At 40.5% G+C, this 22,498-nt stretch overlaps 1 long non-coding RNA gene across 1 annotated transcript in view; it reads right to left on the bottom strand.

Moving 5' to 3' along the window:
• Positions 1-227: 227 nt before the first annotated feature.
• LOC105732451 (uncharacterized) overlaps positions 228-22,498 on the bottom strand; it is a 41,465-nt gene continuing 19,194 nt past the window's right edge. Inside the window, exons 2-3 of the long non-coding RNA XR_010336550.1 lie at positions 15,347-15,498; positions 228-357 (exon numbers count right to left, since the gene is read on the bottom strand). This is a non-coding gene — a long non-coding RNA (uncharacterized LOC105732451). The remainder of the gene's footprint in view (positions 358-15,346; positions 15,499-22,498) is intronic.

Raw genomic sequence — 22,498 nt, 5'->3', positions numbered from 1 at the left:
CTGTTTGTTCAGGCAACTCAGAAAACAAATTGCATCAGTGCAGAAAACAAAGCACGCCTATCAAACTGGTTGGTTAATGATACCCAGCAGCACAAACACTCAGTGGATTGGCAGACTATGAGCCAGGTTGGCTTCTAACAGACCCAGCGTAAGACACCACGAATCACCAAGTGAATCAGACATATCATAACTAAAGACACTCAAAGACATAATTGTGCAAATTTTACCTGTTTGTTACCTTGGGCTCTGGCCCATCCTGCTGTCTTTCTGTGTGTTGATGGTTGTGTGTATAGATTATTTGTGTGTCATTTAGTCTCCATTTATTCATCCTGTAAGCTGAGGACTCTGCTAAGCACCCTACAAGGAGAAAAGGAATATTGTCTGTTTAAAACGTGTTTGGTATGGCTTCTTGGATAGTGTCACTGGATGTGGTTACCTGAGAATAATCCATCCTTACTGTTCCATTTTCTAACGGAAAATGCACTACCTCTAGCCATGTGAAATATAAATTTAGTCTGGAATGCTTTATCATGTAAGACAAGGCAGGCTGTACATTCCAAGAGATATTTTGTCTAGAGATGATAAGGAGCCTTGCACAGTCTTTATTATTTTCGACAACCCCCTAACTGGATAAGGAAAGGTTTTAGGTCAACAAGACTTGGGAAGTCTGTTTGCAGAGGAACTAGCATTCATAATCTGAGTTGCTCCAGCTGCCAGAACTAGTGTCTAATTGATTGTTTTGTGGCTGAAGGACTATAGATATACTTATCTGACATAAGAAGAAATATTCAATGACATAAGGCATTTCCTATAATGAAAAGAATTAACATTCCAACTGCATTGTTGCCTGTCAGGAATGCATTCAAAGACATTTCTGTATTAGGTGGGAAATTTGGTTAAAAGCCTTTCTCTCTCTCTCTCTCTCTCTCTCTCTCTCATATAAATGGCATTTTGTTTTTTGGGTTTTTTTGAGACATTGCTCTGTCACTCAGGCTGGACTGCAGTAGCACGATCTCAGCTCACTGCAACCTCCACCTCCTGGGTTCAAGGGATTCTTGTGCCTCAACCTCCCAAGTAGCTGGGATTACAGGTGCACATCACCACACCCAGTTAATTTTTGTATTTTTAGCAGAGACTGTGTTTTGCCATGTCGGCCAGGCTGGTCTTGAACTCCTGATCTCGTGATCTACCAACCTTGACCTTCCTAAGTGTTGGGATTACAGGTGTCGGCCACTGTGCCTGGCCATGAATGGTCTTAAAGGAGGAATTAAAGGGGGTGGGTGAGAACAAGAATCATGACTCCAAGGGAGTTTCTGGGTAGGACATGGGAGAGGGCTTCGAGTGTGTCAGGAATATATAATCTGTAAAACCACAGCATCCTCCTTTTTACAAACAATGCTTTCAGTTTTTGCACTGCATTTAGTGTTTTTCATTGCAGAGATTTTCCCCAAACCCAGCAATTCACAAAGTTACACATTCGTGGAATTGTTGAAATATTAGTATGTAGTTGAATCTTAGGAAACTGAAATCCAATTAGCTAGAATCATTGTAAAAATCCTATTTTTAAAGAAAATATAAGGAAATTACCTAAAACAAACACATATTACTGACAGTATAAAAAAGAACATTTTTTTCATGATATAGCACAGTTTCAATAGAAATTCCGCTTAATATAATTTTAGACTATGTTTATTGATAGCTATAATGATTCATAAGGAATTCTTTCATCAAAAGAAAATCTCATTGCTATTCTACTAAGAAAATGAGTACTAATAGATTTCAGAAATATTCCTAGTAATAAAGGTGAGAACAAAGGGAGCCTTCTATTTACCACTGATATAGCCAGCAAGTATAATTAGCCAGTGTACTCCAGTTACCTAGGGTATATGAAAAATTCAACCTATTGATCAGTAATCATACCATGAATATCAAATACTGTTGATAAAACTGATATTATATAGATCAGAAAATATAGCCCTAACATTCCCAGATACTAGTGTTAAATAATCATTAGCATTTTTAAGATTTACATTGTACTATATGTATAAGGAGATGTGAGTCAAATTTCTTCAGGAATGTCACAGTAGTATTTCCAGAGTCCAACTTATTTAAATAGAGAGGCAGTGAGGAGTAAAGTTTTTTGTTGTTGTTTTGTTTTTGTTTTTGAGACAGAGTTTCACTCTTGTTGCCCAGCCTGGAGTGCAATGGTGTGATCCCGGCTCACCACAACCTCTGCCTACTGGGTTCAAGTGATTCTACTGCTTTAGCATCCCGAGTAGCGGGCATTACAGGCATGTGCCACCACACCCGGCTAATTTTTTTATATTTTTAGTAGAGATGGGGTTTTCTCCACGTTGGTCAGGCTGGTCTTGAACTCCCAACCTCAGGTGATCCGCCCGCCTCGGCCTCCCAAAGTGCTAGGATTACAGGCATGAGCCACTGCGCCCCTCCGAGGAGTAATGTTTACTACTTGGGCTCCTATGTCTGGGTTCAGAGTCTCTGAGCCCCTCCATGTTCACGGCTCCCCAGATGCATGCCCTTGGGTAAATCATTTCTCTCTGTTCTCTGCGAAGTGGGCAGGGCAAACACCAAGGTTGTAGAGGTGTGAAGATTTAGGGAGATAACGTGAATGAGATGCTTTTCACAGAGCCTGGCACTGAGGAGGGAACAAATTAAGTCTTAGCTATGGTTATTAAATTTCCATTTGATTATTCATGCTACAAATGTATAGATCTGTGTGTGTGTGTTTTTAATTTAAAGGGCAACTATGACCATTGGTAGTAAATGTCTGCATAGTAACATGTCGTTTAGCCATAAATACTTTAGAATCAGGCTAATAAAAATATTTGGTATTAACACAAAGTTTTATACAGCTGTTTATTTACTTCTGTATTTATGAAGCAGGATCTTGCTCTGCGGCTCTGGCCAGAGTAGCTGGGACTACAAGCAAGTACTACTACATCCGGCTGATTTTAAAAAGAATTTTTTTTCTTTTTTTCTTTTCTTGTTTTTTTCTTTTGTAGAGACAAGGTCTCACTCTGTTGCTTAGGCTGGTCTTGAACTCATGGTCTCAAGTAATCCTTCTGTCGTGGGCTTCCAAAGTCCTGGGATTATATACATGAGCTACCACACCCAGGCAACTTGATAATTTTAAAATGAAGTATATAAAGACCTAAACTAATCTTTTTTTTCAAAAGGCTCAACAATCTTTCAAACATACAGAGTTGATTAAAAATACTCATTTTAAATAAGAATAAATAGTTCTGTATCTATATAAAGGTAGAAAACTGAAACCATACAAACAGATACTAACTGAGCAGTAAAGGTCTTCATTGACATTTTAAAATCTTTCCCTCCTCCCACAAGAATTTGTGTATCTTTCTAGAATTTTTTAATACACGTACAAGCATAAAAATCTGTGTGTATTTATTTACAAATGGAATCACTATACCCACTATTTTTCATCTGGATATTTTTAACTTGAAAGTATATCTTAAAAATATTCCCATTCTTTTAAAAGATGCATGGTATTCTATTACACAGATATTTCATAATTCATGAAACTTGATAAAAGTTCCTAAATGATGATGCTAGAGTTCCAGTTTTTAATTATTACAAAGAAAACTGGAAAATGTACCTTTGTACATATGGGTGTATTTTTATAGATAAATAAGGATAAATTCCCAGCAGTGAAGATCTAGCAGACCATGTTAATGACACTTAAAAAGCAAAGTTAAAATCTACATTTAATGAGATTACTTAGGGCAGATTGTTAAGTATCTGGATCACGCAGGTCGTCTCCTTTCCTCCTTACTAGACATCATATCTTGCTAGAGATTAACTTAGGGCATACACTTTTGAAGCCAAGAGTTTAGGACATTGGACTCCCACCATTTACTAGTGAGACAAGGTAGTTACATTCTCTAAGCCTAGTCCTGCCTGGTGGGGTTATTGTAAAATCAGCATTGAGCACAGCATTATTTATCACTGGTGTTTTAGTCCATTCTGCTACAACAAAAAACTAAAACTCGGTGGCTTGTAGACAACGGAGATTTATTTCTCATGGTTCTGGAGACTGAGAAGTTCAAGATCAAGGTGATGGCAGATTCAGTGTCTGATGAGGGCTCACTTCCTCTCAGACAGCACCTTCTTATTGGCAGGAGGTGCCAGGGGTTTCTCTAGGCCCTTTTTACAAGGGCACTAGTCCCATTCATGTGGGCTCTGCCCTCGAGGCCTAATCACCTCCCAAACGCCCTGTTTCCTAATCACCTTGGTGGTTAGAATTTCAATATAAATTTTGGAGGGACAGAAACCTTCATTTCATTACAACTGCTAACCCCTCAATAAATGATAGCAATAAATAGTTAATAATTTCTTATTAATACTTTCTAATTAATCTAGTGATAATGATTATTCTTAAGGAACACTACACCAGGATTTTCCAAATATCCAATTTTCTCATATCGACCAGGGCAGTGTTAGTCACCATTTATCATTTACTTGGTGTGTATTCTCTCCTGTGCTTCAAGAGTATTGTTAATTTTTCTCCTGAATTTATCTACAGATTTCAAATATCTTCACATTTTCTCCCAGAACTATTTCTCAAACAGGGAAGTCAGTTTTATTACCCTGCTTCAGGCCTTTACCCAGTCTGGAGAAAGGCTGGACACCCATTCTACAAGAAACCTGGTCTAGAGCTGGACATAGAGGGGAAAAAAATCAAATTCTTCTTTCTTTTTTTTTTTTTTTTTTTTTGAGACGGAGTTTCGCTCTTGTTACCCAGGCTGGAGTGCAATGGCGCGATCTCGGCTCACCACAACCTCCGCCTCCTGGGTTCAGGCAATTCTCCTGCCTCAGCCTCCTGAGTAGCTGGGATTACAGGCGCGCGCCACCACGCCCAGCTAATTTTTTGTATTTTTAGTAGAGACGGGGTTTCACCATTTTGACCAGGATGGTCTCGATCTCTTGACCTCGTGATCCACCCGCCTCGGCCTCCCAAAGTGCTGGGATTACAGGCGTGAGCCACCACTCCCGGGCTTCTTTCTTTTTTTAATCAAATTGTTCACTGAGTATTTAGTAACAGGCAAAAACCGTTTTTGCAAGAATATTTGTGAAGGTTACCATGTCTGTTTGGAGCTCTGCTCTCAAACCCTGGCACTGGAAAGCGGAGGCCTGGTGATCCGGGCTCCTTTGCAACCCCACGCCAGGCTCTGCCCATCAGGTACCCCATATCGAAGAGGGAACTGAAAAGTAGGAGCCACATGGAGTCTTTTATTTATAGTTTTTTTCTTGGGAGGTGACAGTGACAACTGGAGCTTCTGGCAGCAGGGGTGGACGTTCCAGTGTTTGTTGTCCAGTGTCAGCCTGGACGTGGGCTGCCTCTGCCCAGTGGCAGTGTGGTGTCAGGGGAAGCGGCCACCGAGACCCTCTGGACTGTGCTGCTGGGTCCACAGCCTCCAAGCCTGGCTTTCTGGCTTTCTTGCAACAGTTCTGAATGCTGCTCCATTCCTTTGCTGCTTAAAAAGGTTGAATGAATTCGGCCTTTTATAACTGTGCCCCAAACCCTAATTTCCCCAACCCCCACACTCCTCCCATTTCCTCATTTCGGTGCATGGTAACTGTCCTAAGCCAGTTGCTTGGATCCATCCATGACTTCATGCTTTCTCTCCATTTGTCTCAATGGCAGCATTAATTATTTCTAGAGACGGGGTCTTGCTCTGTCACCCAGGCTGTAGTGCAAAGCCAAGATCACGGCTCATTGCAACCTTGACCTCCTGGGCTCAGGGAACCCTCCTCCTCAGCCTCCCAAGTAGCTACAGGTGCCTGTCACCACACCTGGCTCATTTTTAGTAGAGTTGGGGTTTCACTATGTTGCTCAGGCTAGTCTTGAACTCTTGGCTTCAGTTGATTCCGCTGCCTCAGCCTCCCAATGTGCTGGAATTACAGGCATAAGCCACTGCGCCCAACCTTGTCTTTCTGCATAGGCCCTCAGCCCCCATAGCCTATTGTAACCCAGGTACTAGAGTGATCTTTCAAAAAGTACATCAGATTATGCTGTTTCTTTTCTTAGAACCTTCCTCACTCTGATGAAAGAATCCTACTGTGGCCTACAAGAGCCTAACTTTATCAAGTAGCGGCTTCCTTCTTCACTCACTGCCCTCCGCACACACTGGCCCCAGATCTACAACTTTCTCCCAGGCAGCTCCCACACGCTGCCCCATGGCTAGTCTCAGAACACCCCAGCACATCACCCCTGCAGGGCCTTCTTGTTGGATCTCCTGTGCCTGGAGCTTCCTTTCTCCCAGACGTGCACTCCCCACCATTTCTGCAGTATCTATCTTACTGCCTTATTTCTTCAAATGCCTTTCCTTAAATCTCCCCAGGTCACCACACCCAGCTATCTTACTCTGCTCTGTTTTTTCCCACAGCATTTCTTTTTGAAAATTTTTTTTCTTTTTTTTTTCAGTTCCCAATGTGACAGTATCCATAGCATTTCTTATCCTTCAAAATATATATCAATTTGCTTATTTGCTTATTGTCTGTCTCTCTCCCTGTTAGAATATAAGCTTCATGAAGGCAGGGACTGATTGATTCCTGCTATACCCTTAGGGTCTAGAATGTTGCCTAGGTCATAGTAACTATAAAAAAAAATTTGTTGCATAATTAAATGAATGAATAAATGAAAATGGATGCATATGGCATTCTCGATTGTCTGAGAGTTTATAAGGAAGTCATTACCAGTCACTCACAGAAATATTGTAAAGGCAGCAACCTTAATGGAAATCAGTCAGAAGCCTTGAAGGAAATGACTGACTTTACTGATGTTCTTCATTTGAATGAAAAAGAAAAGCTTACGCTAAGATTTACTAAGATCTGACTGAAGGCTTTCTTAAGCTTAGTTGGAGATGTCCATGGTACAATTTAAGGGGCACATTATGGAACCACCTGCCTAAACCAACTATCTTCTCTGGTTTATCATAATGTCTAAACTTCTCAGTATTTATTATTTTATTTATTTTACAAGTATCCCAGGCCCTATTCTGAGGAACTGGGATATAGCAATCAATGAGTCAACACCCTGTCCTCACGGAGCTCACATTTCAGTTGGGAACAGACAATAAAGGAAGAAACACATGTGTAGTAAGCAGCAGGTGGTGTTAAGAGCCAGGAGAAAAATGACAACAGGTGAGGGAGGTGGAGGTAGAGATGAGGGGCTGTGTGGCTTTTCAGACCACAGTTAGGGAAGCCAGTGTTAAGGAGGCCCGGACGAGGCTTGGGAGGAAGCTATGCAGACAGCGTTCAAGTTGCATGGAGGGGAGTGAAGGTGACCTCTGGCTGTCTAGGAGATGCAACCTAGGCATCCACCATACTCTTGGAGTTTGTGTGTTTTTGTTTGTTTTTGAGACAAGATCTCACTCTGTCACCCAGGCTGGAGTGCAGCGGTGTAAACACGGCTCACTGCAACCTTAACTTCCCAGACTCAAGAGATCCTCCTACCTCAGCCCCCCAAGTAGGTGGGACTACAGGCACATGCCACCACATCCAGCTAATTTTTGTATTTTTCGTAGAGACAGGAGTTCTGCCATGTTGCCCAGGCTGGTCTTGAACTCCTAAGCTTAAGTGATCCACCTGCCTCAGCCAGCCCAAGTTTGTGTTTTTAGCCTAAATTCTGTGTACGATGTTTTACTCTACATTATGTTGCACATTTCACTTTCAAAGTAAAGTACTATAGTCATATACAGGCTGTGCGAACTTGAGTTCTTTCTACATATATCTCAAAATCAGGAAGATGCATGCTGCCATGCCGATCATTGGTCAGGTGCCAATCACTAACGGTAAGGAGCTGGGAATTGCACCACAGTCAATAGTCAGAGGCTACACAGCTTTTTGTTATTTGTTGAAATAAAAACGAAAATGAAAAGCAAGGTGAGTGAGTATATAGCTAGAATTTTTATTTCTCTCTACCTCCAGTTTTTCAAGACTTTAGGTTGTAGCATTCCAGTTTATTGGAAACAACCTTCGTTTCAATTATGTGTACTCAAAGCCAAATTCAAGTCAGTTTTCAGGATGTTTGATTTTTCTCCTGCCAACATTTGGCTGATTATGTTGAACTTTATGTTTTCTGCATAGCTGTTTTGTGCCAAAAAAAATGGTGTAGGTATAACTATCAAAGGTTTGTAATTTTTTTCATACACTAACTGTGTGACTTGAAACAAGCCCTATGACCACTCTGTTTCACTTACACAACCTATGAAATGAGGATAATGTTGTAAGGCTGGTTGCCTCGCTGGGAGCACGGACGCAGACCACCCCCCACCCCCCTCTGCCTTCTTTTCAAAAGCTCGGACAAGCCTGGACAAGCCTGGACAAGCTCAGGCAAGCTCAGACATGCTCAGACTTTTTCCCTTCTCCCATGCTCACACAGCCTGACCCTCCCTTAAAAGAGCCCAGTATGCAAACAAGGTGTGGTAACCTTAGCATCTTAACAACCAATAGCAGCCAAGTCTTAATAACCAATAGCAGCCGAGTCTTAACAACCAATAGCAGCCAAGTCCTAACAACCAATAGCAGCCGAGTAATTCCAACCAACAACAAGCCAAGTCCTAGGTAAAGGCTTGTAACTTACCCAATAGCAGTCCTGCTCTCCCACAACCAATCGAGCTGTTTCACTCCCTATAAAACCCCCTGTCTGAGAGAAGTCCATGCGACTTCTCCGGCCCCTCCTGTCGGACCGCAGAACTTCATCCAGGAGCCTGAATAAATTCCTTCGCATCAGATCTTCTTGTGCTGGCCTCAGTTTCTTCACCTTAAACTCGGCGAGAACAGACCTTACAAATGTCTGACGTGTATCCTTTTTCAGAAATATTCTGAAAGCATACTTTATGCTCATAGAGGGAAAATGGCACATTGCATTTAAAGCCTTATTAATCTTCTCACCTGAGGATAATTTTTATGTCTCCATATGCTTTAGTAGATAGCCTAAGATTATGGGAAAATAGGAAATGTTGAATTATTTTATGGGCAATTTCTAGGAAGTGCTTTTTTTTTTGAGACACAGTCTCACTCTGTCACCCAGGCTGGAGTGCAGTGGTAAGATCTTGGCTCACTGCAACCTCTGCCTCCTGGGTTCAAGTGATTCTCCTGCCTCAGCCTCCCGAGTAGCTGGGACTATAGGCACACCTGGCTAATTTTTGTATTTTTAGTAGAGATGGGGTTTTACCCCATTGGGCAGGCTGTTCTCGAACTCCTCACCTCAAGAAATCCATGTGCTTTGGCCTAGGAGGTGCATTCTTCTCTTGATCTTTCTCCTTGTGTGCTGAACACAGTAGACCATTTCACTGGGGCCACCTGGTACCGTAAGGTGACATATGGATGAAGACAGTGGCCTGACTGAAGATTTCTCAGGATCAAATGAGTGGGAATCTGCCTGCTTTCCCTGGACTGCTTTCTTCAGGTCATCTTTCACGTGAGAGAAAAGTAGATTTCTTTTCTTTTCTTTTCCTTTGAGACAGAATCTCACTCTGTCACCCAGGCTGGAGTACAGTGACATGATCTCAGCTCACTGCAACCCCCACCTCCTGGGGTTCAAGTTATTCTCCTGCCTCAGCCTCCTGAGTGGCTGGGATTACAGGTGTGCACCACCACACCCAGCAATTTTTTTGTATTTTTAGAAGAAACGGGGTTTCACCATGTTGGCCAGGCTGGTCTCAAACTCCTGGCCTCAAGTGATCTGCCCTCCTTGGCCTCCCAACGTGCTGGGATTATAGGAGTGAGCCACCACACCCAGCTTGAGAGAGAAGTAGATTTTTTTTTTCTGTGTAAACTGAAGTCATTTTGGATTTTCTATTATAGGTAGCCAAATCTAACCTTCACTAATAAATACTTGTGATTTGAAAGCGTTTGTGTGCTTTTAAAAGACACTATATATGCCTTCTCATTTTACTTCTTCAATAATCCTACAAAGTTCAAGGAATGAGAATTGTCATTCTCATTTTCCAGTCAAAGAAATTGACCTTGTAAGAAGTCGAGTGACTTGCATGTGGTCAACTTAGCAAGTAGAGAAGCTGGAATGAATAGAAGTGTATTATCTCTTTACAGCAAATCACACATATGCTTGCATGTAGACACACAGACATGGTGCACAGGCTTTGGAGTAAGACAGACCTGACTTGACATTTCGTGTCTCATTCTTGTAGCTTTAAGCAAATTACCTACTTTTGCTGATTTTCATTTTCTTATCTGCAAGGTGGTAAACAACATCTCTAGTGTTTGAGAATTCCAAATGAGATAATGGTGGTGGTTCTGATCCAGGAGGTGGTATATAGTAGCTGCTTAGTAAATAGAGCTCTATTGTCAGCAGAGGCTTATCCTTCTAAAGATTATTTATACTGTGACACAAAGAGGGTTAAAAAAAAAAAGGAAAGAAAAAACATTATTCAAATATGGAAATAAAATGGAATGTAAACGAGAGCTTAGAATCAGCTTGAATGAAGTTCTGCTTCCACAAATAATTTGAAATATTTTGATATCTTTCTGGTTTAAAAGACTAGATTAAGCTGGGCATGGTAGTTTACACCTTTAATCCCAGCACTTTATGAGGCCAAAAGAGGCAGGTGGATCGCTTGAGTCCAGGAGTTTGAGACTAGCCTGGGCAACATGGCAAAACCCACCTCTACCCAAAAATGAAACCAAAAATTAGCCAAGTGTGGGGATGTGTACCTGTAGTCCCAGCTACTTGGGAGGCTGCAGTGTGAGGATCCCTTGAACCCTGGAGACCAAGGCAGGAGTGAGCTGTGATCACTCCACTGCACTCCAGCCTGGGTGTCAGAGTGATGCCCTGTGTCCAAAACAAAACAAAAAGAAGAAGAAGAGGAAAAAACTCACCAAATTAGTGGGCTTGGGTGACCATGTTTTTTGAACCCTTGGAATATCCTAAGGGTAATTTCTTTCTATCTGTATTTGGCATTAAATGTCACAGAAAAATGTGATTTGCTTTCAAGCTCCTCATGAAGCCCAAGAAGACAAAAAAGTAGCCATTCCAAAGAAACTTTATTTTATTTTCTTCTACTTATTTATTTATTTTTGAGATGGAGTCTCACTCTGTTGCCCAGGCTGGAGTGCCATGGCGTGATCTCGGCTAATTGCAAGCTCTGCCTCCCCAGTTCCAACAGTACTCCTGCCTCAGCCTCTCTGGTAGAGGGATTATAAGTGTATATCACCACATTCAGCTAATTTATATATTTTTAGTAGAGATGGGGTTTCGCCATTTTGGCCAGACTGGTCTCGAACTCCTGACCTCAGGTGATCTACCCACCTCAGCCTCCCAAAGTGCTAGGATTACAGGCATGAGCTATTGTGCCCGGCCAATTCCGAAGATATTTTAAATTTCCCTGGAAGAAATAAGAGTGAGAATTCCTAGAGTAGCACATCGAGTTTGTTCCTCAAATACTATTTGAATTTACAAATATGTGGTGTCAGGTGGGCGTTGTGTAATGGGATTTGAAGGACATCTGTGAACATCTATAGGGAGCTGAGATTTATAAATTTCTTGAGTAGGCATTTTAGACAGGCTCGATGAAGCATTGAGAGCTGATGTTTCCCCAAGTGGAATGAACACATCAGGTGTTACATGACTCAGATTCTGTTTTAAGCTAGACTCAATCCACACTACAGACTTGGAGGGTCAGAATAATAATGTGAATCAGCATGTGTTGTAAGATGCATGACATTTCTGCATCTGTCAGCAATGACAAATGTTCTTTCTCTTTCTCAGACTCAATTAGATAAGTGGATGTTTGCTTCATTCTTATTTTGAACAATTGACTATATCAAGGAACCACACCACTTATTTATGCCCATATTAAGCGGTACAGTATCTGATGGAAAGGACTCTGGTAGTTCAATTTAACGTGTAACACGCCTCACACCATGACACAGCCGGAGAGCCCAGAGCGGCAGCTGTTGGAATGAATGCCCTCTTCCTGCTTAAGTCTGACATTTCCAAGGTAGGATTTGATTACATCTAGCAATATAGAATTATGGGCAGGGAGAGGTGCCGAGACCATGAGATATTAGGAGGCTAAGATAGCAAGGTGGTGAGGCAATCTGCCTTTTAATCCCCTATGAAGCTATGGGAAGTAGCCAAATGATCTGGCTGAGCAATGCCTCTGTGACTTCAGGGTATAAAAACCACTTTCATGAGCCTCAAGTCAGGGTAAGTGGGGAAATTAACAATAAAAGTAAATAAAAATCAACCCCATTTAGACCCAGTCAACTTAGGATATTTTGTAGTACAAGTGTCAATCCGTATGGTTCCTCTGAAATGCCCACATCTCAGGAAGCCTCAAATTTAACTACCAGAAATGTTCTGAGAAAATAAAATAAGAAATTCTAAGCTTATAAATGCTTTTGTATGTGCTATTTTAGGTAGTTTTCAGAATGAGTCATTTGTCTCCTCCTACAACTCAACTTCAATCATGTTTCAGCACATTCTAATTAGTTTTGCATTATCATTTAAATTAGTATTTATATCTGCATGTATTTCTTCCTCCATTTTAAAAAATTTACCATTAAATTTCTTGGTAACTAAATTTCAAGAGTTTCCCTTACTGTTTTTTATTATTATTATTATTATTATTATTATTATTATTGAGACAGAGCCTTGCTGTGTCACCCATGCTGGAGTACAGTGGTGCAATCTTGGCTCACTGCAACCTCCACATCCCTAGTTCAAGTGATTCTCGTGCCTCAGCCTCCCAAGTAGCTGAGATTACAGGCATGCACCAACACACTCAGCTAATTTTTCTATTTTTAGTAGAGACACGGTTTCAAACTCCTGGCCTCAAGTGATCTGCCCCATTCAGCCTTCCAAAGTGCTGGGATTATAGGTGTGAGCCACTGTGCCCAGCCAGGAGTTTCCTATATGATGCAATAATGCTCAGAAAGGATAAGCAATAATAATAATATATGTGTATAATAATATATGCATGCATATGTATTATATTTTATAACTACAAAGAGTTTCACATATATTATCTTATTTAATCCTGAACACACAATAACATCCCTCCTCTTCTTCCTGAGCACAGTGTTAAAGGTTCCCTATGCAGTATCTCTAGAGATGAGAGAGTCAGGAAAGAAGGGCATTAATAAATATACTTGGATGTATTAGGGGACCATGAGAGGTAGCTGAACCAACACTACACTAGGCATGAGCAGTCCCAGAAAGAATGGCTTCTCTGCTGTTTATTTCTACTATCTGGCATTGGGCAAGTTAGAACCTCTTCAGACCTCTGTTTGCTCATATGGAAAATTAACACACACCTGCCCTGACTCCCTGCCAGAGTTACTATGAGAATCAAATTAGGTAACGTGAGAAAATATTTTATAGCTTGCCAAATGCCAAATACATATTTTTATGAACTTTCTTTCTGTACCTCACTTTTGCCAACATTTGTGGCATCAACCTAAACAGAAACCTCAGTTAATTAAAGAATAGAAAAGATAAACATTTTTAGAACCGTAAAGAAAGTTCTAAGAGTTTCTTGGCCATTTTACTTTTCTTATAATCAAAACATCAAGCCGTTCACCTGGCAGCTGGATGCTTGAATCGTAATCTAGTATCAGTTGCGCTCAAAAGGAAACCAAGATCCTGTAGGGTCTTTTACAAATCGGGGCTTTTATTTTTTATTTTTTATTATTCTCAAAGTGAAGTCTGCAGACCACCTGCATCCAAATCCCATGGCATAATTATAAACATTTCTGATTGCTGCACCCTACTTTTACCTACTGAATCAGAAGCTCCCGAAATATGGGCCCAGGAATAAACCTCTTTTTAGAAAACACTCTAGCGGATACTTATGTTCACTAGTCCGAGAAACCCAGAACTTACTGGCTGAAATTCGCAAGTTGTAAGAGAACATTTGTTCTTCATTTCTTTCCAGCAGTAACAAGATTTCTCTATCAACATTCTATTAAAAACAGATAGAAGCACGTATGTGAAATAAAAGCAGCACTCCACTTGTGTGCAAAATTCGACATCATTTTTTGGAAAGTGCTTTGAAGTAGTGCAGCTTTCTTTAATTGGATGCTGCATTTATAGGAGGACTTTGGAAAATATATTCTCTTCCAGTGTTATTTCTGACCTCTACTCAAAAACTAACAATCTCACCAGCAGTTCCATTGATAATCAAGGAGTCATTCTCCAAGGAGGAGGAGACCTCAACTCGCTTCAAGTAATAACATTAAAATTCTCAAAGTGTTAGCAGTCTGCACTGTACCTTGAAATAAAAAGGTAGGGATTTTGCCTTTGGTGTTCAATGAATATAGAATAATACAATGTCATTTCCGAAGCCATAAGCTTATTATCAATCAGCTTCGTAGAAACACAGGACTAAAAGGGATTACTCATTACTAAGTCAACAGACAACTGTGTGCCTGGCGCTGATCTAGGGTTAGGGCCAGAGGAGTAAATAAAGCAAACAAAGCTTCCCTGGCACTTACATTCTGGTTGGAGAGGAAGAGTGTGCAGAAAATAAAGAACAGGCTAATATTTAATATTTGTAACATATCAAATGGCATGTTAGTAGATGACAAGAATAATGGGAAATGGTTTACTGCAACAGAGTCTTCAGTCAGGGTTAGATTACAATTCTAAGTATGAATAATACAGCAAAAAGCAAAAAAAATAAAATAAAAAATAAAAGGATTTTTTTTTTTTGGCTGGTACACATGGGTATTAGTTTGTACTCTTGAAAGCTAATGAAATATCCATAGACCCTACTATACTGAATTTTAAACTCTGGACACTGCAAAACAGGAACACTGTCCACGTCATCACACACATTTGTAGTCACCTTTACATTAGAGGCACCATCTATAGTTATAACTGATCTCTTTTTTCCCTGAGGTATGATCCTGTCTTCTAATCATTCCTGATACCTTCTTTCACAATGGTGCCCTAGGTAATGGTGCTCAGAAAAAGAAGCCAATCAGGAGATTTGTTTTCTGTGCCCTTTTAACACTTCTAACTCAGGCACCCAAACCAGCTTGAAGAAGAAAAAACGTCAAAGCCATCCTCTGGACTCTACCCAGGGCCTATGGATATTCAGTTAGCTTGCAAGACTACAAACTAATACCCACGAGTACCTGCCAAAAACATACTTTTTTTTTTCCTTTTTGCTGTGTTATTCATATTTAGAATTGTAATATGACCCTGTCAGAAAATCGTGTTGCAGGAAATTTTTGGAAAAGAGCATGTAGCTTATCTGTGCTTATGAAGTCTTTGTTATTTTGGGAAAAAGGAAAGAAAACAGAAACATCAACAGCTATGTATTTTATTACTTACTATCATTCCAGACTAAAGCGGGGAGTCCTGTTTTTTCAGAAACACAGCAGCAGCAGAGATGTGGCTATTGTGATCAGAATTACTTGGCTAGGTGAGTTTCGGGTTTGATTTACTTTTTCATATTTGTCTTTCTGCATGTATAACATATTTTCCTAGGGAGAAAGATATGCTGAAGTTAAACTTCACATGAGTTAACTACCTAAAATTACAGCTGTTAGCAATTTTTAATAACATGCTATCCACTGCACTATAAAAACAGATTCCATTTTCATAATGTTTGTGTCATTCCACTGAACAGTGCAGTTAGAAATCCCAGAAGCAAATGCAGTACAAATTGGAGAGCAGCTGTGTAGAGGTGACTTCTAATCATAATTGAACACAAACAAGAATAAATAAATCAAGGACAAAACTTCTCAACTTCTGATGCCTGGCGATGTCAGTTTTAAAGCCAGATAAATATCAAGCGAATTGCAAAAGAAATTACACAGCAGCTAGAAGAGTGACAGTCAAACCCCCACCCTTTCTGGGAACACTCCCATGTACCAGAAACACAAGAACTTTATTTTGAAACCTGGATGACATATTTGAAACTGCTGGTGTTTTTGACTTTAGCTTCTTGGCAGAAATGCCAGCTGAGTGTGCACATAGCACAGGTGGACGAATGGCAAACAAGACACCTCACAGCTGTAGGCAAGGAGCTGCTTCTAAGGGCATACAGTCTGGACAGTGCCAAGGAAGACAGACATGGTATGAAGACGCTGGAATTTGGGGGTTTTGTCAGCAGCGTGTGCGTTTTCAAATTTATCAGTGCATTTTTGAAAGTTGATTGGGGCTGGATTTTCAGCTGAGGCTTCATTCTTAGGAAATAACGTGATGGCAGTAAATGTCAGCCTTAGCTAGTGACCCTTAAAAAGCTAAACCAGGATAAAAATAATAACTTGGCAAAGGTTCCCATTTGGTGCACTCCTTTTGTGCTCTGCCTTTGTCCTGAGCCTGCTTTGCCAAACACTCCACCTTCAAGCACTGTTTTTAGGGAGAAGAGGTCATTCTTTCCAAAGAGGCAACAGCTGAGAAAAGGACCAGCTCACAGAGGTCGCGGGGACACTCCTAGCTGCTTTAAAGCCATACCACAGGGCCTGTGAGTTTGTAACAAGACAATGTTTTCTTGTTGCTCCCTTACTTAAGTCCAAAAAAAAAAAATCACTGTTTTTATCAGCCATTTAGTCCTTAAGAGTGCCTTTAGTGATGAGACAGTGTTTCTGGAAGTTTCATGTAAGTGCTTTTCTTTTCCCACATGCAGAAGACCCAAGATGTTGCAGAATCAGAACAGTTTGTGTGCTTTTCCATATTATAGCTTGCGTATATGACTATACTGATCTTCCATTAAACGGGGCGTCTTACCCACCCTGCAGTGCACAGCATGTGTCAGACTGGAAACTAAGTACCATTTAAAAAGAAAATGTCTTTCATTATTAACAAAACAAAACAAAACAAAACAAAGAAATAGAAAATTACCTCACACCTAGCCATAGTCCTTTTTCAGATACCCTTTTGCTTCTCAGTTTTAGGAGTTATCCAAGTCTCTAGCCTCACTCTTCATTGCCCTGACTTGTGCCTGAGATGTTTTTAGTCCTTCAGCCAGTTCAAATCAGGAATGAGGTGCATTTGAGCTCGACTTCTACTCTGCCAAGCAGATAATCCCCTAATGACTGGTCAGCATTTTCATCCCAGAGAGTCAATCTGACCTTTTGGTAGCAGAGGTTGCTTTAGGTTTGTGCAAAATAACTTTAAAGACAAGTAAATTCCCACTTTGGGGGCGTCACCATCATCCCTTTCATTGCCTGCATTTCCTAGCATTTCTTTTTCCATTGTGGACATTGCAAAACTGTGATTCTTCAAAGTGGTTATTTAGTTCCTAAAACATTTAGAGTTGGGGCAAAATGTGCATAATTCTATTAAAAGGCTTATACCTCAATTTTGAAAAATATTTGAGAAAATGTGATTTGTGGGGGAAGGAAGTCTTATCTTTTGGCCCAGAAGGTGTTTCACGGAACTAAACTTCTTAATGTTAGGATTGCCTGTTAAGCACCAAAAAGTAAAAAATCGAGGTTAGAAGGGTTTCTTTTATCTCTCTCTGCTTCAAGTCTGCAGTGGTTTGAAGCTTAAGATAGAGAAGGACTTTAGGGTTTTGTTTGTTTTTTTTCACTATATTGCAAACTTGGAACCTGGAGTTATGGTACAGTGATGGAAAACACAGGTGCATTTCTGTAGATTTTTAAAATAAGATGTACTGGCTCTTTTCAATTGAGGACAGTTCATTTTGATGTTGTTACAGAACTTGAGACGATCTGCTGTAGATCAAATGTGAGATTCTGTCATCACGCCTATTTTTGTTGTATGATGCTGCTGTCACTCATAGGTTGACAACCAGTCTGACATACATTTTCTTTCTTTCTTTCTTCTTTTTTCTCTCTTTCTTTCTTTCTTGCTTTCTTTTCTTTCTCTCTCTCTCTTTCTTTCTTCCTTCACTCCCTCCCTCCCTCCCTTCCTTCCTTCCTTCTTTTTCTCTCCTTTCTTTCTTTCACGGGGTCTCACTCTGTCACCCAAGTTGGAATAAAGTGGTGTGATCATGGTTCACTGCAGCCTCGAACTCCTGTGCTCAAGCAATCCTCCTGCCTCAGCCTTCTGAGTAGTTGGGACTATAGTGCATGGCACCACACCCGGCTAATTTTAAAAATTTTTTAGAGACAGGGCCTCCGTATGTTACCCAGGTTGGTCTCAAACTCCAGGTCTCAAGTGAGGCTCCCACCTTGGCCCCTTGCAGAGGCTAGGATTACAAGTGAAAACCACTGAGCCTGGTCTTGGCATACGTTTTCTATACTCAATACATTTTCTATACGCAATACATTTTCTATACTCTCAGCACATTTTCTATACTCAACACATTTTCTATACTCAAGTGTGTGAGGAACCAAACACCTTCAACAATGTAAATGTTACAAAACTGATTGCCATTCAAATGCCTCCTGAAGGAAGCATAGGTCTCCCTTAAACCACCTGTTGCTCCAAGAGCTGAGGACTGTGTGTTCAGATGGTGGCATGCTGTCAGGAAAGTGTGTGAAGACCACTACTTCTATCCTGCTAGAGTGCACAGAGCCACCATTCCAGAGCTGCCCAGAGCCTTAAGCCCATCCACCTCTATCAGGACCTTTGTCTCATCCAGAACTTTCTGAAATCTCATCCAGGACCTGCCCTGATGCGTGTCTTCATTTTCATTCCCTATTCACCGGAATTGTTGCCAAGACCAGAATAAGACTTTCAGCGTCCCTGAGCTCCTCCATACATAAATACAAATACCATTTAGTTTTTAAACTAACATGAAGTTCATAGGTATGCTGATAGCAGAATGGCTTTTCTTTCTAGATGATTTATTGATTATAAAAGTCTGGATGAATTTACTAAAGTGAAGATTTTCTGACGTATGCTTATTCATCTGTGCCTCCAGGATAATCTAGCAGTGACTGTAGACAGCATCTAGTGGCCATTTCCCCCCGACAATTTTTTCTGCCCACTGGCATAGCAAGATGTGATTTTACTGGGCCCTAGCTGTATTTCATAGTTAATTTAAAGCCTTCTCCACATGGTCATGTAATTCTTCTTATGGTTTTATATTGCAGTTTCTTTTACTGACAAATAACCTTTCTTATCATGTTTTTCACCCATCTTGCCACCTGATTCAAATACATTAAGTCAACCTTTGTTCAGAGAAATAAGATCTAGGAAAACTTTTCAAAAAGTTTTTTAAAACATTTTTAAAAAGTAACGTATGTTTATCTAGGAATTGCTCTGGGAAAACATATATGCCTGACTCTCCATGCATAAATATATATCTAGTGCAGTGATATATGTGTGTATTACAAGTGAAATTCATGTGTTGAAGATTAGTTGGACAGAAGTGGACTTGATTAATAGAGTTGCCTTTTTTGGATTTATGCCTTAGGATTGTGTTCTTATTATGTAATACACAGGCAAAGTTATGTTACTGTACCTCTATGCAGGGCAAAAATTTATGATGTTCTGCCAAAATTGCCACCTGAGGACACAGAGAACAAAGAAACAAAAAGTCCTAATCAGATTAGAGCTTAATGAACCAGTCTCAAGCCTATTGGGAACTCACCAAATACCAAGTCATTCCAATGAATAAACAGTGGAACAAAAACTTGGAGAACAAAACGTTTTCTTAATTATTTGCATTCTTTTGGCAGCTGTAATTACAGGATATTTTCCATTGTCTGTTACCGCTTGCCCCTGTGCTGTTATGGTTTTAAGATGTGGTTTGTTCTCTTTTGCCATATAATTATGATGATCACTAAAATGAGCAAAATTTTCTTCTGAAATATATATAGGATAATAGATATATGTTTTCACTTAACTAGAACTTGTAGATGAGTGGCAGTTTCAGGTTAGTTTTTGTGTAATTTAGTACAGCCATTCATTTAAAGCATACCAAACACACAAGAGAGCATAGTATACATTATATAGTTAGAATTAAAAAATCAGTAATTTTTGTAGTTAGCATAGTGATATATTTGCCCTTTCTTCCAAGATATGAATTTTTAAGATAACATTTCTTTCCTGATGACTACAAAACAATATATGCTTATTTTAGGAGAGTGGGAAAAGCCTGCAATCTAGAGATAGCCACCGTTAATTAGGTACATGAACCCTACTTCTAGCCTTTTTTTCCTACACATTTTATTTTTAAAAATTGCATATTATAATTGTTTTTAAATTTTAAAAACATATGCATACATTGTAAGTAAATTTTCTTCTCAGTTCTATTCTTCTGTATCATATATTTATTTATTTATCTATTTATTTTGGAGGCAGGATCACACTCTGTTGCCCAGGCTGGAGTGAAATGGTGAGATCATGGCTTACTACAGCCCCGACTTCCCAGGCTCAAAAGATCCTGCCACCTCAGCCACCTCAGTAGCTAAGACTAAAAGCGTGCATCACCATGCCCAGCTAACTTTTTTTATTTTTTGTAAAGTTGGAGTTTCCCTATGTTGCCAGGGCTGGTCTTGAACTCTTGGGCTTAAGAAATCCTCAACTGGGGATGGTAGCTCATGCCTGTAATCCCAGCACTTTGGGAGGCTAAGGCAGGCAGATCACTTAAGATCAGGAGTTCAAGACCAACCTGGCTAACATGGTGAAACTCTGTCTCTCCTAAAAATAAAAAATTAGCTAGATATGGTGGCACATGCCTGTAATCCCAGCTATTTGAAAGGCTGAGGCAGAAGAATCACTTGAACCCGGGAGGCAGAGGTTGCAATGAGCTGAGATCATGCCATTGGACTCCAGACTGGGTGGATCACCTAAGGCCAGGAGTTCGAGACCAGCCTGGCCAACACGGCAAAACCCCGTCTCTACTAAAAATAAAAAAATTAGTTGGGTGTGGTGGTGCATACCTGTAATCCCAGCTACTTGGAAGGTTGAGACAGGAGAATCACTTGAACCCAGGAGGCAGAGGCTGCAGTGAGCTGAGATTGTGCCACTGCATTCCAGCCTAGGCAACAGAGTTTGACTCTGTCTCAAAAAAAAAAAAAGAAATCCTCCCATTTCAGCTTTCCCAAGTGTTGGGATTATAGGCATGAGCCACTGCTTCCAGCATGCTTCATGTCTTTAAATGGCTGCATAGTATTTTGACATGTATATACTAAAATTCAGAAATGACTTTTAGACTAGATGAAGTTCTAGTGGTATATCTAGCTTAAGATCATAGCTTCTGGTGGCAGGCTGATGAGGGCTGCAGTTTCTTAATTACCCAGAAAGCTTACTTTTATTGATTCGAATACCTTCAGATGGCCAAGCCCTTTTCCGTTTGCTCTGTTCTTAAGTGCAAAGCCTCACATTACCCATGGTTTTAGCTCTACCTATTCCATGCATTTTGTCTTCACATCAGCATCTGCCACCTTTGGTATCAAATGAACCAGAGATAAGGGAAATGGTAGAGGATTTAAATATGACTGAAAATGTCTTTCCTGGAAGGCCAATCACAGTTTAAGTGGGAGCTACGTTTTCTTTCACTAATGAGCTGTTTCGTCCCTTGTAACTAGCATTGTTTTGTCTTTGTGATGTACAACGGGCGTATATGTGCTATTTGGAAAGAAAAGAGAACAAGAAATTAGGAAAGTGGGTCGTGATGAGTCAGCTTAGTTAACTCGGAAGCACTTTACCCAGAAATCAGTGTTTTGTTTGGTCCTGGACAGGGTAGGCCATGCTGTAGTAACAAATCAACCCTGAAATCTCTGTGGCTCAGCAAAAAAAGTTTATTTATTGCTCGCCCAGGGACAGATGGAGGCTGGCAGGGATTCACCTTCATCCAGCAATTCAGCAATGCAGGCTCCTCCGCTTGTTGTAGCACCATATCAATATGTAGCTTCCCAGGTCGCTGCTAGAGGGGAAGAAAAGGATGGAGAGCTCTTAACTGCCTCAACCCAGAGATGACACGTGTCTCTTCTGCTCCCAATCCCTGGGCCAGAGCTAGTAAAGTGGGGTGCTGAAAAATGTCGGGAGTGCATGGATATTTGGAGAGTGCTGTCTCTGCCACCTTATTTCATACCAAACCACTGAAACAAAACTGGTAACTCTTCTTAGTAAACTGGAACAGAGTATCAAAAGGATTATGAGGACCAGAGCATCTGGAATGACCAATGAATCCATTAAGCCAGGAGAATTAGAACAGTCTGAGGAATCATAGTGGTCAGAATGGGAAGAAACTGACTAAAGGGCTTACTGGATGAAACTAACCAGATAGAGTGAGACCGGCGAGAAGAGGTGGCCCAGGAAGTCATAACCTCACGTTCCTGACTTGGACTTTCTGTAAGTGTGATTCTCAACCTGGTTACTCAACAGAATCATACAAGGAACTTTAGAAAAGGTAGTGTTTGGGCCTCACCTGAGGCCTATTGAATCAAAATCTCCTGAAGAATATAATATAATATTCATATCTTATATTTTAAAAGCCCTTCCTCATTATTCTGATGCAGCCACTGGTCTGTAAGCCAGGGTTTGAAAAGCATCAGAGGACGAGGAGGTAGAAGGTGTCCTTAGGATGAGATACTAATGAGAGACTGAACCTTAGAAAGG

This window comes from Aotus nancymaae, unplaced genomic scaffold, assembly GCF_030222135.1.
Source record: "Aotus nancymaae isolate 86718 unplaced genomic scaffold, 86718_ANA_hifiasm-v0.15.2.pri h1tg000040l, whole genome shotgun sequence".
Taxonomy (NCBI): domain Eukaryota; kingdom Metazoa; phylum Chordata; class Mammalia; order Primates; family Aotidae; genus Aotus; species Aotus nancymaae.
Note: the sequence above shows the minus strand (reverse complement) of the source record. Positions and strands in the feature narration are given on the sequence as shown.